Here is a 20,947-nt window from a genome sequence, read left to right on the forward strand (position 1 = left end):
TAGGTCTGGAGTAGCCTTTATTACTTCTCACATTCCATCAACTAGAACACGTTGCATACTGTGGGGAAGGCCATCTCTGCATGTGCTTGAAAGAAGAAATAAAATATGTGGGAATCTAGCTGTTCTCTGCTTCATCCAGAAATGGAGGTGAACCTGAAGAGTTCAAGGCCTGACCGCATCCCTGGTCTACCCAGAAGCAGCATGTAATAATCCCACTCAATCCTGATATACATTTATGTCACCTACATAATGTGATTTCTGGACCATTAGAAAGCTCTCCTGGGAATTCCCTGGCAGTCCAGTAATTAGGACTCCGTGCTCTCACTGCCGTGGGCCCAAGTTCAATCCCTGGTCAGGGAACTAAGATCCCACAAGCAATATGGCCAAAATTTAAAAAAGAAAGAAAGAAAGCTCTCCTGCTCCAAAATACCTTCTCTAGATTGCCTATTCTGGAACTTTGCTGGTGGAGAATCATACCGCTGGGCTCAACATCGTCTTGATCTTTTCTTTCCTCTTTAGATTGTGTGCCAGTTATCAATTTATCACTTCCTCAGCTACATATTCATCCTTCATTGCCTGTGCTTCAAAAATGGACGGGTACCCTGTAGCTGTCCCCATAGTAAGTTTTGTCAATAGAGGATGCTGGACAGACACTGCAGGAGGAAGGGGACTTCTGCCCTGGCTCCCTTATGCTTGTTCAGCAGATTCCTGCAGCTTACCAGGCTCCCAGAGCACCAGCAGCTTCACCAGTGCCCAGCTCCTGCAGTGCACGGTGGCCAGTAGCTTCCTTGGCACTTCCCTCACGTCCAGTGCTTTTATAGCAGGGTACCTCTAGTGAGATATCGGCCTGTGATCAGCTTTTCCTGCACCCTAGGAAGCCGATTTCCAGTAAGTTCCGCTGGTGCAGCATCCCAGAGTCTTCTCTGCCCTCCAGGGAGCCACATCTGTGCCCTCCTCCAAAGGATCTGAATCTCAGCCCTGGGGGCCTCTCCATCAAGAACTCTATCTCATTCCTATGGGTTGTTGTTCCTCATCTGCCATCCCTAAATTCTTTAGAGTTCCCTTTACTTCTTAGTACTTTAATCTCCTGTTATAGTTAATCATCTTTATATTATACTTTCTCTATCCAAATTACTGTATAGATTCTCCCTTTTGACTGGATCCAGAGTGATAGGAGTTGCAGATGTCCTTGGGTCAAATTCACAAGAAGTCAATGACATTTTAGTGTAAAATAGCTTATTTTGTTTTTCTAGCATCTAGAGAGTGGTCGGTGCCTTGGAGCTGAGAGAAAGGACAATAAGAAGAAAGACCCAGAGCGGATATTGGAAAAATCCTAGTGACAGACTTTGCCTGTTTCAGTTTTGCCATGGGCTGGCTATAGCTGTTAAGTGTTAATCTTCATTTCAGTGCAAAATATCTTTGGTTCCCAGGGTCAGCCTAACCGCACCAGAAAGAAAATGAAAGCACTAGTTTTTCTGGTGAGGCAGCAGCTATTGCACTTTGATAAGCTCCGTGCATTTCCCCCCTTTGTTGTTTTATTTCTTAATCACACGTAAAAGTGTGTCACCATATAAAGCAAAAAGAGAACAGCTCTGGACATTTTGTTTCATTGAACAGAGCCAGGCTACTCCCTAGATGTACATTAACTTTTTCAGACAGGACATTATCACCTTCAGGCTGCAAGGAAAATGTGAATCAAAACCATGAAGATTGTCAGACAATGAAATGGCTCAGTTAAGGAGAGGCTGGCATTTCTCTGGGGATTGTTAAAGCTAGGATGGCAGTTCGTGTCTTTAGGATGGTACAAGTGTGGTTTTGATTAAAAGTGGGAGTAGAAACAACAACCAAGCTCCTGTCCAACTTAAGAAAATCTTGTTTATTAAAAGTAATATACCTACACAATTTAAAAAACAAATGATAGGACGTATTTAGAAAATCAACTGTCTTCTCTCTTACCTTCTCCCACCATCCACTGATTCCTGCTCCTCAATTCTCTTCATGTTGTGGGTTATATCTATTTCATTTCCCTTCTTTATCACTCTAATGGGTTCTTAAAAGGGAGCAAATAGAAACACATGGGTACGGCCTGCCATCTTGAAAAATAAGCCTTCCTTTCAACTTTGACCAGTTTTTTCTTAGGGAAAAACTTAAGAAACAGAATCTCGTGCTCTGAAAATTCTCTGCTTACCAATCAAAATGCATATATATGTGTATCATTTAAGCCTGTAATGGAAACATACTTCTTCCATCTAGTCTCATCTTTTTGACCACCTAGATATTTCTCTGTTCTATTGGCCACTTGAGTTCAGAATCCAAAGCTTTTTGACCTCATCTATCTGGTGCTCTTCGGACAAGCATTACCTTGAACATCTACACTTGAATTAAAAATTTCCACGTGAAGTCAGCCGTAATATTATTATCAGGATAAAAACAGCAATGTTGCAAATAGTGGATACAGAACTATGGCCTGTAAAGGGAGACACGGGAGCTAGAATGAAAATGGCTCACGTGTTGGACCCTCCCACCATGTCCTTCCCCCTCTCCCGAGGGTGGGTGTCCCCCTCAAATCACTCTCTTCTCCACTGGGGCCTCCTGCTGTATACCCACCATCTCTGCCCTTTCTGACAAAAAGGTAGAGGGCTGGGCAGTACATAAGAAAAGAGAAATTAGGCTAAATTGATCTTTATCCAACCTACTGCTAGTGAATCCATCTATACCTCACATTTCCCAATTCAACTTCTCAACTGTCACGAGCACCACAGAAGGGCCTGCCCGACAGGCTCAGATAAGCTAAAACCATGTTTTAATCAGTCAGGAGCACTGTGTGTAAGCTCCTTTATGCTCATGGCCATTAGTCCATCATCTTTGTTTACTGACAGTTGTTTTAAAGACAGCTAAGTGAAGCTTCCCATGTGTTGTGGTGGTAAAGAATCCGCCTGCCAATCCAGGAGACAAAAGAGACACGGGTTCAATCCCTGGATCAGGAAGACCCGCTAGAGAAGAAAATGGCAACTCACTCCAGTATTCTTGCCTGGAGAATCCCATGGACAGAGGAGCCTGGCAGGCTACAGTCCATGCGATCACAAAGAGTCAGACACGGAGGAGCACACACACAAATATCCAAGTAGATAACACTGGTGGAATGCACCTTTATCTAGGTTGGTGTGAGTGCCAGGGAAAGAGCTGAGATATCTGTTTTGCAAAAAAAAAAAAAAAAAAAAGCCATCAAAGCTCCTTAGCACATAATACATTTCAGCAATCAGAGCCAGCATCCAAAAGCATAATAAAGAACGGCGAGTGAAAAATGCTTCTAATCGTCATATTTTAAATGCCTTATTTCCTGCCAATCTTATATCTGTTTCCAGAGAAGCGAAAGTTGCCCACTCTGCCAGCGCCTTTGTCAGCTGCCAGCTGTTACTTCCCCAGGAAGGGGGTCAGAAGGCTGCTAGTAGCTAATAGCCAGCCAGAAGCTGCAAGGAAGAACTGTCCCTCGTGGGGTTTAGCTGCTGGCTGATTGTCAGCTGAGAGCTACAAGTTCTGGTTTGATAAAAACCAGCTATAGATTTCAAACCTTTTTTTTTTTTCTCTTTTTCCATTTGTGCTCTGAAATTGTCGCGCACTCCAAATGGAACTCAGAAAGCACGCGGGCCTTTGTTCTGCCTTGTTAGGCGCCAGCAGTAGACTCCTCTGCAGTCACTTTGCAGGGTGGCTGGTCGGGGTGAGGCGCAGTGGAGGGGTGGGGGTGGGCTGGAGAAGCTGCACCATGCCTGCTGGCCCATGTGTGACCCTGGGCGAGGGTGGGCCCGGCACAGAGGGCTTCCTGAACGCTCTGAGAGGCAGGCTCAGACTCTGGTGAGTTTTTTTTTTTGTGACAGTAGGGTAGGATGCACTTGTCAGAGTCAGAATTTATTGACTGAAGCCCCCTGAAATGAAATGAGCCACAAGATCCCTGCACCAGGCATGCAATCCAAATCTTAAACCGTCCCAGGGCTCCCACTCTTCCCAGAGGCCAACAGTCAAGGATTCTCGGAGACACGGTGAAACTCAGAGTTCTGTGGATTTCAGGGGGTCGGGCAAGAGGAAGGGGGGCAGCAAGAATTCTGCACAACGGTGTGCTTTAAATTCAGATGCTTAGGGGCTGTCATGTGCAATGCATCAATGATGAAAAATAAACACCCAGCAGAAGCTGGCTTGGAGTTAAGGCGAGTGCACAATAAATTTCAACTGGTTAAATTAATCGCTTGCTGCTTGTTGTGAATATTAATCCCAGGGAGGGAGCTGGCTTCAACCCAATCAAAAGACAGGTGAAAACTGCAAACAGAAAAACATTTGGGATCTCTAGGAGGAAGGCTTACCTGTGAGCCAGGCATCGATGCTGAATCCCAAAGAGAAGCAGAGTCTGTGAAACAGCCCCACCTACTTCACAGGCACAGCTGTGCTGCAACAACCAGCCCACCCTGCCATCGGCCCTCACCTGTCCCCTCCGGGGCTCTTCCGGGACTTGTATGAGAAATGCCTGGCCTGAGGCTGTGGAAGATGAAAGAGCCAAGACTCCTAATTTGCTTTTTTTTTTAAATTGTACTAAAATATACATAACATAAAATGTGTCATTTTAACCATTTCCAGTTTGGTGGCATTAAGTACATTTACAATGTTCTACAATCGTCACCACTGCCAATTTCCAGAATTTTTTCATCATCCCAAACAGAAACTCGGTACGCATTAAATGATATTTCCTCATTCTCCCCACTCCCCAACCCCTGGTAACCGCTATTCTACTGTCTGTCTGTATGAAATTGAGTGTCTAGGCATCTCATATCAGTGGAATAATGTAATATTTGTTCTTTTGTGTCTGGCTTATTTCACTTAGTATGTTTCCAAGGTTCATTTGGGTTGTAACGTGTATCAGTACTTCATTCCTGCTTAAGGCTGAAAATACTCTGTCTTATGCTATGGCACGTTTTGTGTATCCATCCATTGAGGACATGTGGGCTCTTTTCATCTTTTGATTGCTGTGAATAGCACTGCAATGAACATTTGTGAATAAATATCTGTTCAAGTCCCTGCTTTCAGTTCTTCGGGGTATATACTCAGAAGTGGAATATCTGGATCACTTGGTAATTCTTTATTTAATTTTTTGAGGAATCACCAAACTATTCCCTAATTTTTTTTTTAATATTCCCCTAATTTCTCATGTAGCAGAAAGAAAAAAATCCTTACAAATAAAATGATGGTCTCCTTTTGTCATTTAAGGAATAGGATTGATCTCTGTAGTAGAACTGTGTTGTTGGAGAAGACTCTTGAGAGTTCCTTGGACTGCAAGGAGATCAATCCAATCAATCCTAAAGGAAATCAGTCCTGAATATTTATTGGAAGGACTGATACTGAAGCTGAAGCTCCAATACTTTGGCCACCTGATGGAAAGAACTGACTCAATGGAAAAGACCCTGATGGCTGGGAAAGATTGAATGCAGGAGGAGAAGGGGGCGACAGAGAATGAGATGGTTGCGTGGCATCACTGAATCAATGGACATGAGTTTGAGCAAACTCCAGGAGTTGGTGATGGACAGGAAAGCCTGGCATGCTGCAGTCCATGGGGTTCAAAGAGTCGGACATGACTGAGCGACTGAACAACAACAACTATAGCAGATGGCTGTTTACAGAATGGCTTTGATAGGACATGGCTGACTGTGAAAGGTGAGAGCCCCTTCAGGTAACCATCAGGAAAAGGAGCTAGATGGTGCTGGGCTGGTAAAGTTGCAAGAATATTGTCTTCCCTGGGTGGTGCTAAGACAGAAGTCCAGGGCCCTCAAAAGAGAAGTCTCTGGAGGTAGACGGGGGCAAGTTTTACACCACCAGGGTCCAGATGTCCTAAGGTAAAAGATGATCAGTGAGATCTTTGCCAATGAACCTAGAATGCCTTGTAGTTGGCTCTGAATCTCTTACTTGGTCTGCCCTGAACTGTAATTCCCCTCCATTGTCTGAAAACCTTCAGCTAAAATCTGTTCTGTGCAATAGAGTTGCAAGAGTGGTCCTGTGAGCAAATTCGAGGGAGACAGAGGTGGGGGAGGGGCCCTCCAAAGTTGGGGGAGATGGGCTGCACCCTATGTTGAGTGGAAGCAGGAACTCCAAGTGTGGGATGGCTGTGGGGCATGTCAGAAATCCCGCAGAAGATGAGGTGGGGGCTGCAGCCACTTGGAGTAGAAGTTGAAGGAAAAGACAACTGCAGATAATGGGAAGACTTGGGGCTTTCCGGACTATCCCAAGAATATGATACCTTTGAGCAGAAAAGCCAGAGCCACCTGAGGTGAAGCCCCAGCCTCATTTGTGGGCAGAATCTCAGCGAATGTTCTACCAGGCCAGAAACAGAGATTCACCCACTTGGAGATAAGCTTTGGTAAAATAAACAGCCTGTGAAACAGCTCTGTGGCTTTCAGGGAGCTGGGTGACTTTGGGGCAGCTTCGTTTAGATCTAAATTCTCATCACCAGGAGGAACATCCCCTAGATGAGTCACTCCAGGGCGATGCGGAGCAGGGACTGGCCTGGGAAGGTGAACTTGCTCAGACAAACACACCTCACACTGAGCCAGGAACTTGCACAGTGCTGTAGCTTCAGTAAGGCCGCCATGGTTATCAGGACCCTGACTCTGATGACTGGACTGGGTCATCTCTGTCCAGAGATTCATCTGTAGAAACACAAGGGAAGTTGCTTTCATCAAGACTGTAAGCAGCGAAAGACTTGTTATCATGAATGAACCGGCACTCTGGAAGAAGAATGAGGTATTGTTCTCATTCATCTCCAGTTACACTTTTACACAACAAACTGAAAGACTCGCTATCATTTTAGTTCTGAGACAAATCCCGTGTTTCTCTTAGCTAAGGGTCTGGGGATAGGAGCCCATGTGGTTAAGGGATTACCCTTGGGGCTCCTTGGACTGGTCCCTCTTCTGCAAGTCCTGCCTTATTCTCATCCCACATGGTTTGCTCCACTCTGGTCATTCACAGCTGCATCAGGGCCCTTGCCACCAAGTCTCTGTCTCTGCTGATGTAATAGGAAAGGAAAGCAAATGATACAAAAAATAAACCTCTGTAGGTGCGTGTCTGAATTCTAGAGATGGAGGGTGTGTGGACAGGGTGGGGAAGGGAGGAAGCAGAAGAAAAATGGTTTGATTGTTTAGGAAAACACCTGTTTGGTTATCAAAGGGGAGCATCCCAGCATCGTCAAGAAGGAGAGCTCAAGCAATCTGTATAATGAAGTGGCAGGAATTAGGGGATTCCCTCAGGCATCAGGGCTCCCCCAGTGGCTCAGCGGTAAAGAATCTGCTTACAGTGCAGGAGTTGCAAGAGACGTGGATTCAATCCCTGGGTTGGGAAGATCCCATGGAGGAGGACATGGCCACCCACTCCAGTATTCTTGCCTGGAGAATCCCATGGACAGAGGAGCCTGGCGGGCTACAGTCCATGGGGTCCCACAGAGTTGGACATTACTGAAATGACTTAGCATGCACTCATGCCCCAGGCATCAAGGGAGACTTGCATCCAGTTACCAAGAATAGCATACAAAGGATCAGATTAGGCTCCAAAAATGGCTACGATCAGGACTTAAGGACAAAAGCAATGCCAGTGAGAAAGTCTCCATGCTGGACAAAGCTGAGGATCCTCAGAATAGTGGTACCTCCCTCAGACTCTGCTTTTGCTATTTAAATTGTGGTCCATAGAATAGCAGGGTCAGTAGCACCTGAGAGCTTGTAGGAAAGCAGAATCCCAGGCCCCACCCCAGGCTTCCTGGACCAGACTCTCATTTCAAAGATCCCCAGGCAATGTATATGTACACTGTTTTCATAAGAGATGTTTTAAAACATTGGTCTCTGGTATGGACAGAGGAGCCTGGTGGGTCCATGAGATCACCAAGAGTCAGATGTGACTGAACAACTAAACACACACACACTCTGCAGCTTCAGCTGTGCACTGGAATTACCCAAGGAACTTTTAAACACACTGACAGCCCACCACCAGAACTCTCAGGTGATTCCTAATATGTAGCAAAATCTGAGAACCACAGCCTCTAGGACTCCAGTCTGGCTGTGCCCCCTGTGCCTGGCGGGGGCATCCATGGGCCAGTGGTGCACTGATAAACAGGCTCTCCAGGGAAAAAAGTTTGTTTTGTAGATTGAAGTGTTTGCTGGCTTCCATTGTGTAAACATTCCCCCACACAATAGCTGATTTCCAGCTACCAGTTCGATGCCCTGAAAGTGGAGATAGGAAGCAATGATTTGAGTCTCAAGAGCCTGTGCTCACCTGTGCTCATCCCACGGTGTGGGGCCAGCGGGGTATGTCCACACCAGAGCTCTCCCCCTCCTTTAGGACCTTGCAATTCCCTGGTCTGATGAGGCCAAAAGGGGGTGGTATAGGGTTTAAACATGGGCCAGAGTGTTCACAGCTGAGGTCCCTAGTGTGTGGGATATAGCTGGTGTTAGGAATGGTGTGAGAGAAAAGGTGAGGGCTGGGCCGCCAGTACTTTCTTGCCCCTTCCCTGAAAATGTGGGGGAGGGCCTGCAGGATAAGCATGCCCCATTTTGAGTTTGCAGCTCTTTCCCGAGCTCTGCTATGGCATGGTGACCCTCCGTTATCACCAGCCATCCCCTTTTCCTAAGAACACACTTAACATGCTGGTTTTGGCTTAGGTGTGCTTTGGGGAGTCAGGGGGAAGATGGTGCCCTTGCCTGAAGACCCCACATGCTGGAGGCAAGAGGACAAGAAGGATTGAGAATTTAATTTAGGGATTATCCAGGAGGATATGACTCACCCTCCACCCCCCAGGAGCCCTTGGAAATGTTGGGGAGGCACTGGACTTCCCACCGGAGGCGGGAGATGGAGTTAAGGCGTTTTGTTTATGTGTTACAGGAAGGCTGATTTCTAAAGTCTGGAAGATTTGGGATGAAGAGTCCAGAGCCTGCAGCTGGATTGCAAGAGTTAAATTCCCAGCTCTATCTTGGACTAGCTGGTGGCCTTCGAAAAGTGGCGGATATCTACCTCCTCAGCCTGGAGAGTGTTGGAGGAGCCAGCGTGCTCTCAAAAGGCAGAAAGTTGGCCAGACCTGGGGCAGGAAAGGGTCAAGGAGGGCAAAGGGCCAGGAGGCAGTCATGCTGGGAGGCCTGGAGGAGACAGCCAGGGAGGAGCTGAGACAGAACAGTCAGCAGCCTCAGTGAGAGGAGCCTCGTGGGAAGACAGTCCCCTGAAAGAAGGGCTCCCAGAACTGATGAAGGGAAATGTTCCATGAAAGGGGGCCAAAGACAAATATCATCTCCTCCCCAGGTTGCTAGCACCTGCCTTCTGCCTCTCACCCAAACGCCAAGCAACATTTCCTTTGAAACGGTCCAAGTGTGAGAGCTTGAGCCCCACCAGTTGCTGGAAACCAAGCCTCTCAGACGTCAGAAGGCTGATGTTTTCATCATGTGCACGTGTGTGTGTGTGTGTATGAGAGACAGAGGAAGTCTTGTGGGTTGTCAGGGTCTCGTGGTTTCCTTGTCAGCATCAGTGACAGTCAGAAGCAGCTTCTTTTTGCTGGTTTCCAACCCAGAACTAGGCCACCTTCAGGGAGTCCCAGCCAGCAACTTCCTCCCTTAGACTATCCTCCCTCCCCTCAGTGGACGTGCCCTGAAAGAGGAAGAGATTAGTATCCCATTCTGTTCCAAGGCCTGTCTTAGTCCTCAAGTCCTTTCTATGGTTGAGCCCAGCGTGATCCTAAGCCTTTGTCCTCACCATAGGCTCTCCTCTACCTCTAGATCCTATGCCTGAGATAAAGAACAAGAAATGCTGAAATGCTCAACAATTCCCAAAGACAGACTGAACTGAGAGAGACTGAATTACTCTCAATGGCAAACATGTGGCCTCTTCCCCATAATTTAGTGGGATGGGAGTTCATAAAGAGAGATAGGAAAGCTCTAGAAAAAACATTGTGGGTTTCGGGGGGGTTTTGGCATGATCTAAAAGTTAAAACTCTCTCCTTTCTCTCTTCCTCCCTCTCCCCCTCTCTCTCCCTTTCTCTCTCACACACACACATAAAATTTACTGGCCTATTGTTTTTAAAATGAAATTCTAAGAACATCTTTCTTACAGAAAGCACCGCTGTGCCTGTTTACACTTACTTCTATATGCAACCTGCCAGCCAGGAAAAGCTGAAAGGGAAGATATTTTAAATTAAAAGAATACATAATTTTTCTCCTGCCTGGAAGGTGTCAGCATCAAGGCAACAAGCTGAGCGAGTGAGGACAAGTCTGCCTGTACAATACGTAAGCTTTCATGTGGCCTGAGAGGTGAAGTGGTCAGTCTGTCCCCAGAACAGAGCCCAGAGCAGAGCTGGCAAAAGCCCTCAAGAAGCACGTGGTTTGACCATTGGTTTTTGCTCAACTGGATCCTCACCTGTGGTTGGATTCTCTGATTTGCAGTGAATTCTCTAACATATGGTACACCCTTATTTAATTGTTAGCATAAGAATGTCTTATTGCTACATATGCATTTTTAATATTATTTACTATTTTGTTGAGTTTTTTCCTTTTCCAGTATTGACTGATCACTGACTCTTGGTATACTAATTGAGTGACATATTATTTAATAGTTATTATTATAACAGTTGGAGAAGGAAATGGCAACCCACTCCAGTGTTCTTGCCTGAGAGTCCCAGGGACGGGGAAGCCCGGTGGGCTGCCGTCTATGGGGTCGCACAGAGTCGGACACAACTGAAGTGACTTAGTATAGTATAGCATAGCATTATAACAGTAGCTAATATTTATTGAGCACAATGCCAGACACTGCACAGAGGTCACTTTATCTAATCTTCATAATAATCTCAGAAGGCTGCTGTATAGGCAGTTGATGCCTGGCTGAGAAGGCAAAATCAGCCCTGGTCCCTATCCACTGAGCTCTGTGTTCATGCCCCAGGAGGAAAGGAGATGTTTTCTTTACACAAAAGCAGCAACCAGAATCGGTGCCTTTGTTCCCTTCATCACCGATGAAAGAGATATTTTATCCCATTATCCAGATTAAGAAACCGAGGTGCAAAGAAGTTACGAACTTCCCTGAGGTTACACAGCTGGCAGGAAGTGGTCGAGGGATAGTCCACAGCCAGACTTGCAGCCCAGGCTCTTATCCCAATGCTGTCGGTGTAATATCTTTTTCCACTCCTGGAAATGCTCAGTCCTAGTCTGTGAGTGCCCAGAAAACAGGCATTTCCATCCCCATGGGCTGCCTTAGGTCCTACACAATAGGCCATGTCACTGAGCACAGACATGCGGGGCATTCTTGACTCTAAAGGAATGATTGCTCAGATCTTTAGGCAGAGACCTCCAGCTACCACACCCAGTTGCTTTAGACTGGAATTTCATGATGCAACAGGAAGGGAAGAGGCAGTGAGAACTGTCAGGGAGACAGTACCCTAGGAAATCAACCCTCTAGATTCTCTTTTCTACGGTGTGCCCAGTTCTGGTGACAAACAAAAGCTTAGAGTCTGGAGGTCAGGCAGCTGGATGGGAAAAGCTTAATGAGAACCGCCCATCTATCCCCCTTGCATCCACACCTCACATCTTTGTGCAGCCTTGAAAGATCAGTCTGTCCGTGAAATACACCTGCCTTCTAACTTTGTGCCTACAGTTTCCACCGTTTAGTGCATTTCTCTGGGTTATAGTGCTCCTACCTGCCACCACACCCTCCAGTTTCTTCCTGCTTGCTCCCTGATGCCTGAAATTCCTTTAACATGGAACAAAGGCTTTCATTTCATAGAGAGTGATGAGGCTTAAAATGCAAGCACCCCTCAGAGAGGTAGCACAATGATTTAAATTCACACCGTGTAACTGAAGTATAAATGAGTGATCAGGTTTCTTTTCCTGAGAGCACCTTTTTATGAGGAAAAGGCAAAAGAAAGAAAAAGCATGCTAGAAAAAGCAGTGTTGAAGAAGGAAGGGTAATCTAGAGAGGTTAAGGGGCATGAGTCTGTGGCTTTAGCGTCCACCTGCCCCAGTGGGTCCTGGATAGCATGGTGCAGGGAAGAGATGGGGCCTTCTCAGGGAGTTGGCTCCGGTTTGAAACCCAGCTATGCAGCCCTCACATGCTACCTAACTTCGTGCATCCTGATTTTCTCACCTGTAAAATGAGGGAAATAAAACCCACCATGCCCACCTGCTTTGGGGGTTATTTTATTTTAATTGTGATGAAATAACATAAAACTTACCATCTTAACCATTTTTAAGTGCACGGTTCAGTGGCATTAACTACATTCATGTCATTGCGTAACCAGCATCACTATTTATTTCCAGAACTCTTTTCATCTTGCAAAACTGAAACTCTGTACCCGTTAAACAGTAACTCTGCATTCTTCCCTCTTCTCAGCCCTTGATAACCACCATTTTACCCTCTGTCTGTGAATCTGATCACTCTAGGTACCTCAGCCAAGTGGAATCAGACGGTACTTGTCCCTATATGACTGGCTCATTTCACTGAGCAAAATGTCCTCCAGCTTCATCCATGTTAGTGTGCACGTCTGAATTTCCTTCCTTTTCTAAGGCTGATTCATATCCCATTGTGGGTTTATGCCACACTCTGTTCATCTGGTCATCCATCGATGGACACTTGGGTGGCTTCTACCTTGGCTGTAGTGTATAATGCTGCTATGAACGTGGTGTACACATTTCTCTTTCAAACTCTGCTTTCTTGTCTTGAGGATCTCTCTGAGACCCTCACTTCTTCTGGGTGTATACCCAGAAATGGAATTATTGGGTCATATAGTAATTCTATTTTTAAATTTGTGAGAAATGGCCATACTATTTTTCACAGAGGCCGCACAATTTCAAATTCCCACCTACTGTGCCCATAGGTTCCAATATATGTATAGTCTCCCGGAAACTCGTTACTTTCTCTTTTTTTATAGTAACCATCCTAATTTTTTAAGTTGAGATATGCTTGATTTACAATATTCTGTTAGTTTCAGGTGTCAGCAAAGTGATTTCTATTTTTCTGTTCTTTTTTCTATTCTTTTCCATTACAGTTTATTACAAAATATTCAATATAGTTCCCTGTGCTATACAGTAAGTCCTTGTTGTTTATCTATTTTATACATGGTAGTGAGCATCTGTTAATACCATGCTCTCAATTTATCCCTCCCAGCTTCCCCCTTTGGTAACTGTAAGTCTGTTCTCATGTCTGTGGGGCTATTTCTATTAGATTCTATTTCTATTAGATTCCACATATAAGTGATATCATAAACTTGCCTTTGTCTCACTTCACTTAATTTCTAGATCCATCCATATTGTTACAAATAGTATTGTTTCATTCTTTTCTATGGCTGAGTAATATGCCATCACATATATGTACCACAACTTCTTTATTCATTCTTCTGTTGATGGACACTTAGGTTTCATCCATGTCTTGGCTACTGTAAACAGTGATATTATGAACATTGGAGAGCATGTCCAGATATATGCCCAGGAGTGGGATTGCTGGATCATATGGTAGTTCTATTTTTAGCTTTTTAAGGAACATCTATACTGAGAGTTGGACTATAAACAAAGCTGAGCCCTGAAGAATTGATGCTTTTGAACTGTGGTGTTGGAGAAGACTCTTGAGAGTCCCTTGGACTGCAAGGAGATCCAACCAGTCCATCCTAAAGGAGATCAGTCCTGGGTGTTCATTGGAAGGACTGATGTTGAAGCTGCAACTCCAATACTTTGGCCATCTGATGCGAAGAGCTGACTCATTTGAAAAGACCCTGATGTTGGGAAACATTGAGGGCAAGAGGAGAAGGGGATGACAGAGGATAAGATGGTTGGATTGCATCACAGACTCAATGGACATGGGTTTGGGTGGACTCTGGCAGTTGGTGATGGACAGGGAGGCCTGGAATGCTGCCGTTCATGGGGTTGGAAAGAGTTGGACACGACTGAGTGACTGAACTGAACTGAATACTGTTCTCCATGGTGACTATACCAATTTATATTCCTACCAACAGTGTAGGGGGGTTCCTTTTTCTCCACACCTTCTCAAGCATTTATTATTTGTAGACTTTCGATGATGGTCATTTTGACCAGTGTAAGGTGATACCTCAATGTGGTTTTGATTTGCATTTTTCTAATGATTAGTGACGCTGAGCATATTTTCATGTGCCTGTTGGCCATCTGTCTGTCTCCTTTGTCGAAATGTTAAATTAGTTCTTCTGCCCTAACCATCCTCTTTTTTAACTGGAACCTGAATAAACTCCCCATGTACCTGTTCAAAAGTCAAACAATTGAGTACATCCAACTAGAGAAGACTTGGAGAATAATGTAGGATTATTAATTACAGACTTCCTTGAAGGGTGGAGGATCCCTCCTGCTCTCTCATTACCACACTGAGTCTCCTCCATGTCCTCTGTGGACCTCATGCTACTTCCTTATCATCCCTTTCCAAACATCCCTCTCTCATCTGACTTGCCATACTGTGTCCAGCCTCCACAGGAAGCAGAGTCTGGTTTCTATCTGCTTTTGTCTGGAATTCTGGTGAGTAAATCTCTTCATTTGTTAGACAGTGAAAATCACTTGGCACACTGTAAATAATAAATGGTAACTAATCTTCTAGTACCTACCTCATAGGGGTATTGTGGACATTGAGTACATAAATGCACACAGAGTTCTTAGAACACTTAAGTGCTATCTGAGGTTAGCTGTTATTATTGTGTTGGTCATACTGGGGAGCCTAGTTTGTCAGGACTTAATCACTTTTGAGCAAGAGATGCTGCCAACAACTTTGGGTCCAGGTGACCACTTTGAGGAAAGTCACCTTGAAGCAGATAATCTTTGGCTTTTCCAGAACTTTAAAGTGTTCCCTTTTAAGGATGTAAATGTAAGGTGAATTCATACCATCGCAGTGGGGAAAGGGAATGACAGAGCTTTTGTAGGCTGACAAAATCTTATACCCTTCATAGGAGAAGGAGATGAACAAATCTATACAGGGCTCAAGGAACCTCTTTTTTTTTTTTTTGCCACACAACATGTGGGATCTTAGTTCCCTGACCAGGGATCAAACCAGCATACCCTGCACTGGAAGTGCAGAGTCTTAACCACTGGACCACCAGGGAAGCCCTCAAGGAATCTCTTAAAAAGAAAAGGAGTGAGAGAGAATCCTTTCCTCATGAGAGTCTGTGTTACTAACAGGACCTCTAGGCTGGATGTGTGAGGTTCTGACTAAATCAGCAGACAGAATCTGAAACGGTTGTAGAGGGCAACTGTCTGAGAAGAAGGGCCCCCTGGACTGGTAGGGGAGGGTCCAGGGGCTCAGTGGGGGTCGGGGAGGAAGGCAGTGAAGAGTTCTGGCTTCTGCCTGCCTCTGGCAGCCCCTCTGAACTAGAAGCATCCCACCGCAGCAGTGGAGAAGAAGTAACCAGTGACTCTACAGCCATGTCTGGTGGCTAGTTTGTTTGGAACTCCCTGTATTTCCATAATTCTTTGCTTCTGAAAGAGACACAGAACCTGAGCATCTTTCAGTTTGCGTGCCTAGCACCCAGCACATGTCCAGAATGAGGCAAGTACTCACTAAAGATTGCGGGACTGGAGTAAGCCAGAAGGGCAGGCAGGACCAGGCGCTGGGAGCCGGGGCACCTCTTCTCTTCTTGCCTCGGTCCTGGAACCCAGTTGTGGGGAGAGTCACCAGTGCTGGGGACTCTGTGAGTGAGGACTATCCTCTGGGAATGAAGGATAGGAGTTTTCTTCTCTTCCTCATGGTGTATCATAGTTTCACTCTGCCTTTCCAGCACTTAAAATCATAGCGTTTAAGAATGGAAAAGGTTTGTCCAAGGAATGAATCTTTTCATCTTTGCCTCTCTTTTCATGGGTTAAAACCATAGTATAGCGAGTCCAGAGCATTAGGTCCAAATGGTTTTGCTTACGAAGGTGGGAAGAGCTGGCCTTTATCTAATTATGCAAGAATACTAAGCGACTCTAGAACCTGGCAAACACCTATCCTGCCTCCTGGACCAGAACAAGAAGGCTGGTCTGCCTCCTGAGTACTCTGCCTACTGTGTGTACAGCAGCCGGCATCGCATAAACACAGCACCATGGTAACTGGCACAGTTTCAGATCCATCCTTTTATTACTTACACCTTTATCCCCCCTCTCTTAAATTGTCAAGAGTTGTGCAAAGAAAGCAAGTTCAGTGTGCTCCACCCAAACACATAGGAAGGGCAGACTTCAGCAGGGCAACCAAGGAAGGGGAGGTAATATCCACCTATTGGAAGTGAGACAGTTCTGGAATTCTCCACAGACTAGCTGTGTGACCTTAGAAGTGACTCTCTGTCTCGAGCTCCAGATTCCTTAAAGGTAAAGTGGGAATGACAGGAGTAAACTCATCTCCAGGACTTTTTGGAGGATTAAATACACTAACAAGTACTGTATGGTGGTTCCTGGGTGAAGAGTTCCTCTTCTGTGGGGGCAGCCAAAGGGCTGTGTGTATCAGCCCGAGAACACCAGTGGGGTCTCCTGCAGGGCTGGAGGTATTCATTTCCCAGGTGCTCCGTGACATTTCCCCTGTCATCCACATTTGACTAACGGCCACAGGCATGTTCAGACGGAAGTTTCTAGTGTTCAGGACCTCCTCTCTAAACAGTTTACATCCTCAGGCTGCTTTTCAGTGGGGCCCCAGCAAGGGCTCGTAGGTAGGACCCATTAACTCCTTCCTCAAGTGCTGCTGTCCTGCTCAGGATAAACTGAGCCAGAGGAAGGCCCAGCTACCAGCAATTATGAGCAGCATTGCAGTGCTTGGCTTCTCCCCGCAGGGCCCTTAGGCTCACATCTGGGGAAACAGTTGGTGGGAGAACTAGAAAAAAAAATTCCTCTTGTTCTTCCTGATGGGCTGTATTCCAAAGGCAGTAGTTGACAGGAGCGTCTTCTGGGCTTTTCCCAATCCATTTAAAGGCGTCTAAAAGAAATGAAAACTGTCCTCACCCCACCCTTTCTTTGCTCTCCCTCTTTTTTTTCTCCTTTTGTTGCTCTTTTCTATTCTCATTTCCTAACAGTGATAGCTTTTTCAAAGTATCCTGGTACCAACAGCTCCGTACAAAAAAGCACTGCTAAGCTGCTAAGTTGCTTCAGTCATGTCCGACTCTGTGTGACCCCATAGACGGCAGCCCACCAGGCTTCCCCATCCCTGGGATTCTCCAGGGAAGAACACTGGAGTGGGTTGCCAATTCCTTCTCCAATGCATGAAAGTGAAAAGTGAAAGTGAAGTTGCTCAGTCGTGTCCGACTCTAGCACCCCACAGACTGCAGCCTTCCAGGCTCCTCCGTCCATGGGATTTTCCAGGCAAGAGTACTGGAGTGGGGTGCCATTATTTTCCCCTAAACTAAAAAAACCTGTCATAATAATAGTTTTGAGGCAGAAAACTCAAGGCCAAGGTAATAAGTGCAATTTTTAAATCTTTTTTTTTTTTTTAATGAAGTACCACACACTTGTGGGGAAAGGAATCCAGTACAGACATGTGGGTGTTTGTGTGCTCAGTCGTGTCCGACTCTTTGCGACTCCATGCACTGTAGCCCACTAGGCTCCTCTGTCTATGAAATTTTCCAGGCAAGAATACTGGAGTGGGTTGCTGTTTCCTCTTCCAGGGGCTCTTCCCCACCCAGGGATTGAAACTGCAACTCTAGTGTCTCCTTCATCTCAGCTTTTTTATCATTTTTTTTTTTTTAAACCGCTTTTTTACCACTGAGCCACCAGGGAAGCCCCAATATATGTATAGTATACATATTTTATGCAATGAATAGGATAAAAGCCTTCCATTCTCACCCCTTCCCTCAACCCTCTTTCCTGGAGGTGATCACTACTTAATAGTTTGATACGCATTCTTCCAGACATTTCTGTCATTTTTTGGTCATTTGGCAGTTATGTCATGCTTGCCTGCTATGTTCTGGGCACAGTGATAAGTGTTAGAAACAACAGTGAATAAATGTATATAGATATACATATCTTTATCTGTCATATCTATTGGCAAAAACGAGATGACCAGGGTAATGGGCTGACCCTCTGGACTCAACTGGCAGGCAGAGCAGCTGGAGCACAGTACACCTGCCCACACCCAGCTCGCCAATGGGCAACTGAGGTCACACCCTGGCCACCACAGCTCCCATTGCAGTCTGCTGTCCTGGCCATCCTGTTTCTAGTGTCTCCTTCAGCAACAAATTCTGTAGGCACCGGTCAAACAAGGAGAAGGAAAGATGAAGAAATAAACTTGAGGACATGAAAAATGCAGCCAGAGGAAGACTGTGTGTGTTTGTGTGTGTGTGTTTTCTTAAAAATAGTCACTTTTTCATGCCTGTGGATGGGGTAAGGAACGTGTGTGTTGGGGTGGGGGCGGGGGATGGGCAGTGAGTCCTCCCTTTGTGATTAAGAGCAGTAAATGCAGTTAGAGAATCTGCCCCACCCCGGTTTCCTGCTCCGGAGTTGCTAATGAATAACCCATCTTACCACCCCTCCCAGGGCACCGTCTCAGGCCTGGGTGCTTCGACAACCCTGAGGTTCAGGCAACATTCCTCAGCAGTTACTTAGCTGGGTGATGGAAAAAAAAAAAAAGCAGCCTAATTGGCTAGTGGCCTTTTCTAGTGAATGAAGGTTTCTGTTTTAAGAAGTGAAGTGACTTCTCAGCGGCTGTTGATTCACTGCCCACAGGGAGATTTTTGAGCAGAGGCTTCCTAGCCTCGGTAGAAATTTGCATACAGCTTCCACTTCCTGCTTCGGAGCCTGTTCCACGGCTTACCTGGGCCGGGAGAGGGTGCAGGGAGGCCTGGAGCGACCCAAGGTAGAGTGGCCCCGAGAAGGAGAGAGCGTGACCACCCGTGGCCAGTCTGTCTGTCCTTGGCGGCTCTAAGGTAAGTGGTTCAGTTGTCACCTGACTGACCTTACGTCTTAACTTCTGATCCATTTTCCAAAACACTGCTTTCTCCTTTACCGAAAGTGCCGTCTCGCTTTCCTCCGCCTGCCTCTCCCCACCTTTCATTTGTTGGTTCGTGTATAGAGAGACAGCTCCGGCTTAGAACATGACAGCTATGTGTCGGCTGTGAGACAGGGCCAGTGGTTTAGTATTTCAGACGGGAGAGCGAAGATTAACTCTTTGAGGAATAGACACACACACCCACACACCCCCGCTGTGTTTGAGGACTTAGTGTCCCCACAAGTTTTGATGAAGAAGACTTCCCCCCTTCCCCCTCCCTCACCCCCCTTCTCCAGGGAGGGAACCGGGGAAGTCAAAAACGAAGACTTTGGCTTCCAGCCCGCGGACGCATCAGCGACAGAGGTGGAAGGAGAATTCCCGAGTTTTCTTGATCCCTCTTTCACTCAGGGAAAAAAAACCAACACCCTGTTCTTGAGCCAGGAAGTCCAGCCCTGTTCCGTGCTGGCTGTGGCTCTGCCAGCCCCTCTGCCCCAGCCCTCCACCCTCCCACACCACCCAGGCATTTGCTGGCAGAGACAGCCGGCCTGAGCCTTTAGGAAAAAGCAAGGAGAGAAGTGCTGTTATTTGATCTTAGAAGCTTATCAACCTTCATGTGACTGTAAAGTTCAAGATAGTCTCTTAGTATAGGGGGATATTTTTAAATGAATAGGAAAACAAATAATAAAAACAGAGGACCTGAAACTTGGTTTCAGATTCTTCCTTCTCTGCTTGCTGACTCTACGCTGCTGCTGCTGCTGCTAAGTCATTTCAGTCGTGTCCGACTCTGTGCGACCCCATAGACGGCAGCCCACCAGGCTCCCCTGTCCTGGGATTTTCCAGGCAAGAGTACTAGAGAGGGTTGCCATTACAACTCTGTGACTTAGGCAATTTATTTCTTTTTACTTGGGCCTGGATTTCTTCATCAATAAAATGTGGATGGGGGTGGTGAGCTAAGATTATGTTGAAATTCACTTCTAAGAAAATAAGGCGAGGGTGATGAGAATCCCAGAGGGGTAGTCATAGTGGGCGGTCTTAGAAGATATGTGTTTTGTTTACTGATGATTCAAATATATTAATCTTAACTCTCCTACTAGATAGTCCCTGGAGGAAAAGGACTTAATCCTTCTTTACCCTCTAGCACTCAGAATACTATCAAACACCTTGGGGGCGCTCAGGTTTCTTCCACATAAACTGCTCTGATTCGTTTCACTCATCTATAAAAGGTGAAGCCTTAGTCTGGGTGGAAGGCTGGGGAGGGGTAGGGGAGGGTACTGGGCAGCCACATGCTCTGTGGAAGAGCTGCCTGGAATTTAGGTATTATTTTTGACTCTAGTAAAATAGGAGAACACAGGGGGTTTCTTGAATTAGTTTATGTCCCATTTGGGTTACCCAGGAAGAAATGGCCTGTGCACTTGCCCACAGAGTCCAGGCAGCGCCAGAGAGCTGGCACACAGGCCTGGCTCCAGAAGGCTGTGTTACTGACTTAGCTGGAGCTGGAAATGACTCCTTGGCTAGACCAGTTGCTTTGTGTGGGGCCTTTAATGGGAGGTGAAAGGAAGCTGTGAAGCACGTCCTGATACCATGTAAGGGTGATGACTAGGATCGGACACATTACTAGATGGTAAACACCCTGAATTCTTAACCTTTTCCAAACCACTACTTTGTTAAAAAAAAAAAAAAAATCATTGTTTCTTTTGAGCTAATTCTCTCCCTCCATACAGTTCACAGGGGCCCTGGTTGAGTGGGATGGGCTGACTCAGGGCTTTTGGTATTGCTCAGCTGTTTCTGTGGAATATGAAGGCCCTGGTATGGTCCTCATCATGCTTTCAGATGGCTCTCTCTCTCATTCTGGGATGAGAGGACAGGAATTTCAAGATGTTTCACCTGTGATGCGTTAACTGATTTTTATTTTCAAATAACATGCACCATTATCTGAAATCAAGCCAACTGTAGTTTGCTGCCAGCCAAGCTTTGACCCAGAAAGACCACCCACAGACATTCTTCA

General features: G+C 46.0%; 1 protein-coding gene across 3 annotated transcripts in view; it reads left to right on the forward strand.

Annotated features, from left to right (window-relative positions):
- The first annotated feature begins 18,495 nt into the window (after nucleotides 1-18,495).
- Nucleotides 18,496-20,947, forward strand: part of TRAF3IP2 (TRAF3 interacting protein 2) — a 45,183-nt gene continuing 42,731 nt past the window's right edge. For 2 of the 3 annotated variants that reach the window (XM_005890215.3, XM_005890217.3), the window contains exon 1: nucleotides 18,502-18,880. The gene's annotated coding sequence lies outside the window, so the exon portion shown is untranslated. Of the gene's footprint in view, nucleotides 18,881-20,947 lie in introns of all 3 variants that reach the window. The other variant, XM_070376428.1, reaches the window with a different exon arrangement.

The sequence above is a fragment of the Bos mutus genome, chromosome 9, assembly GCF_027580195.1.
Source record: "Bos mutus isolate GX-2022 chromosome 9, NWIPB_WYAK_1.1, whole genome shotgun sequence".
Classification (NCBI taxonomy): Eukaryota; Metazoa; Chordata; class Mammalia; order Artiodactyla; family Bovidae; genus Bos; species Bos mutus.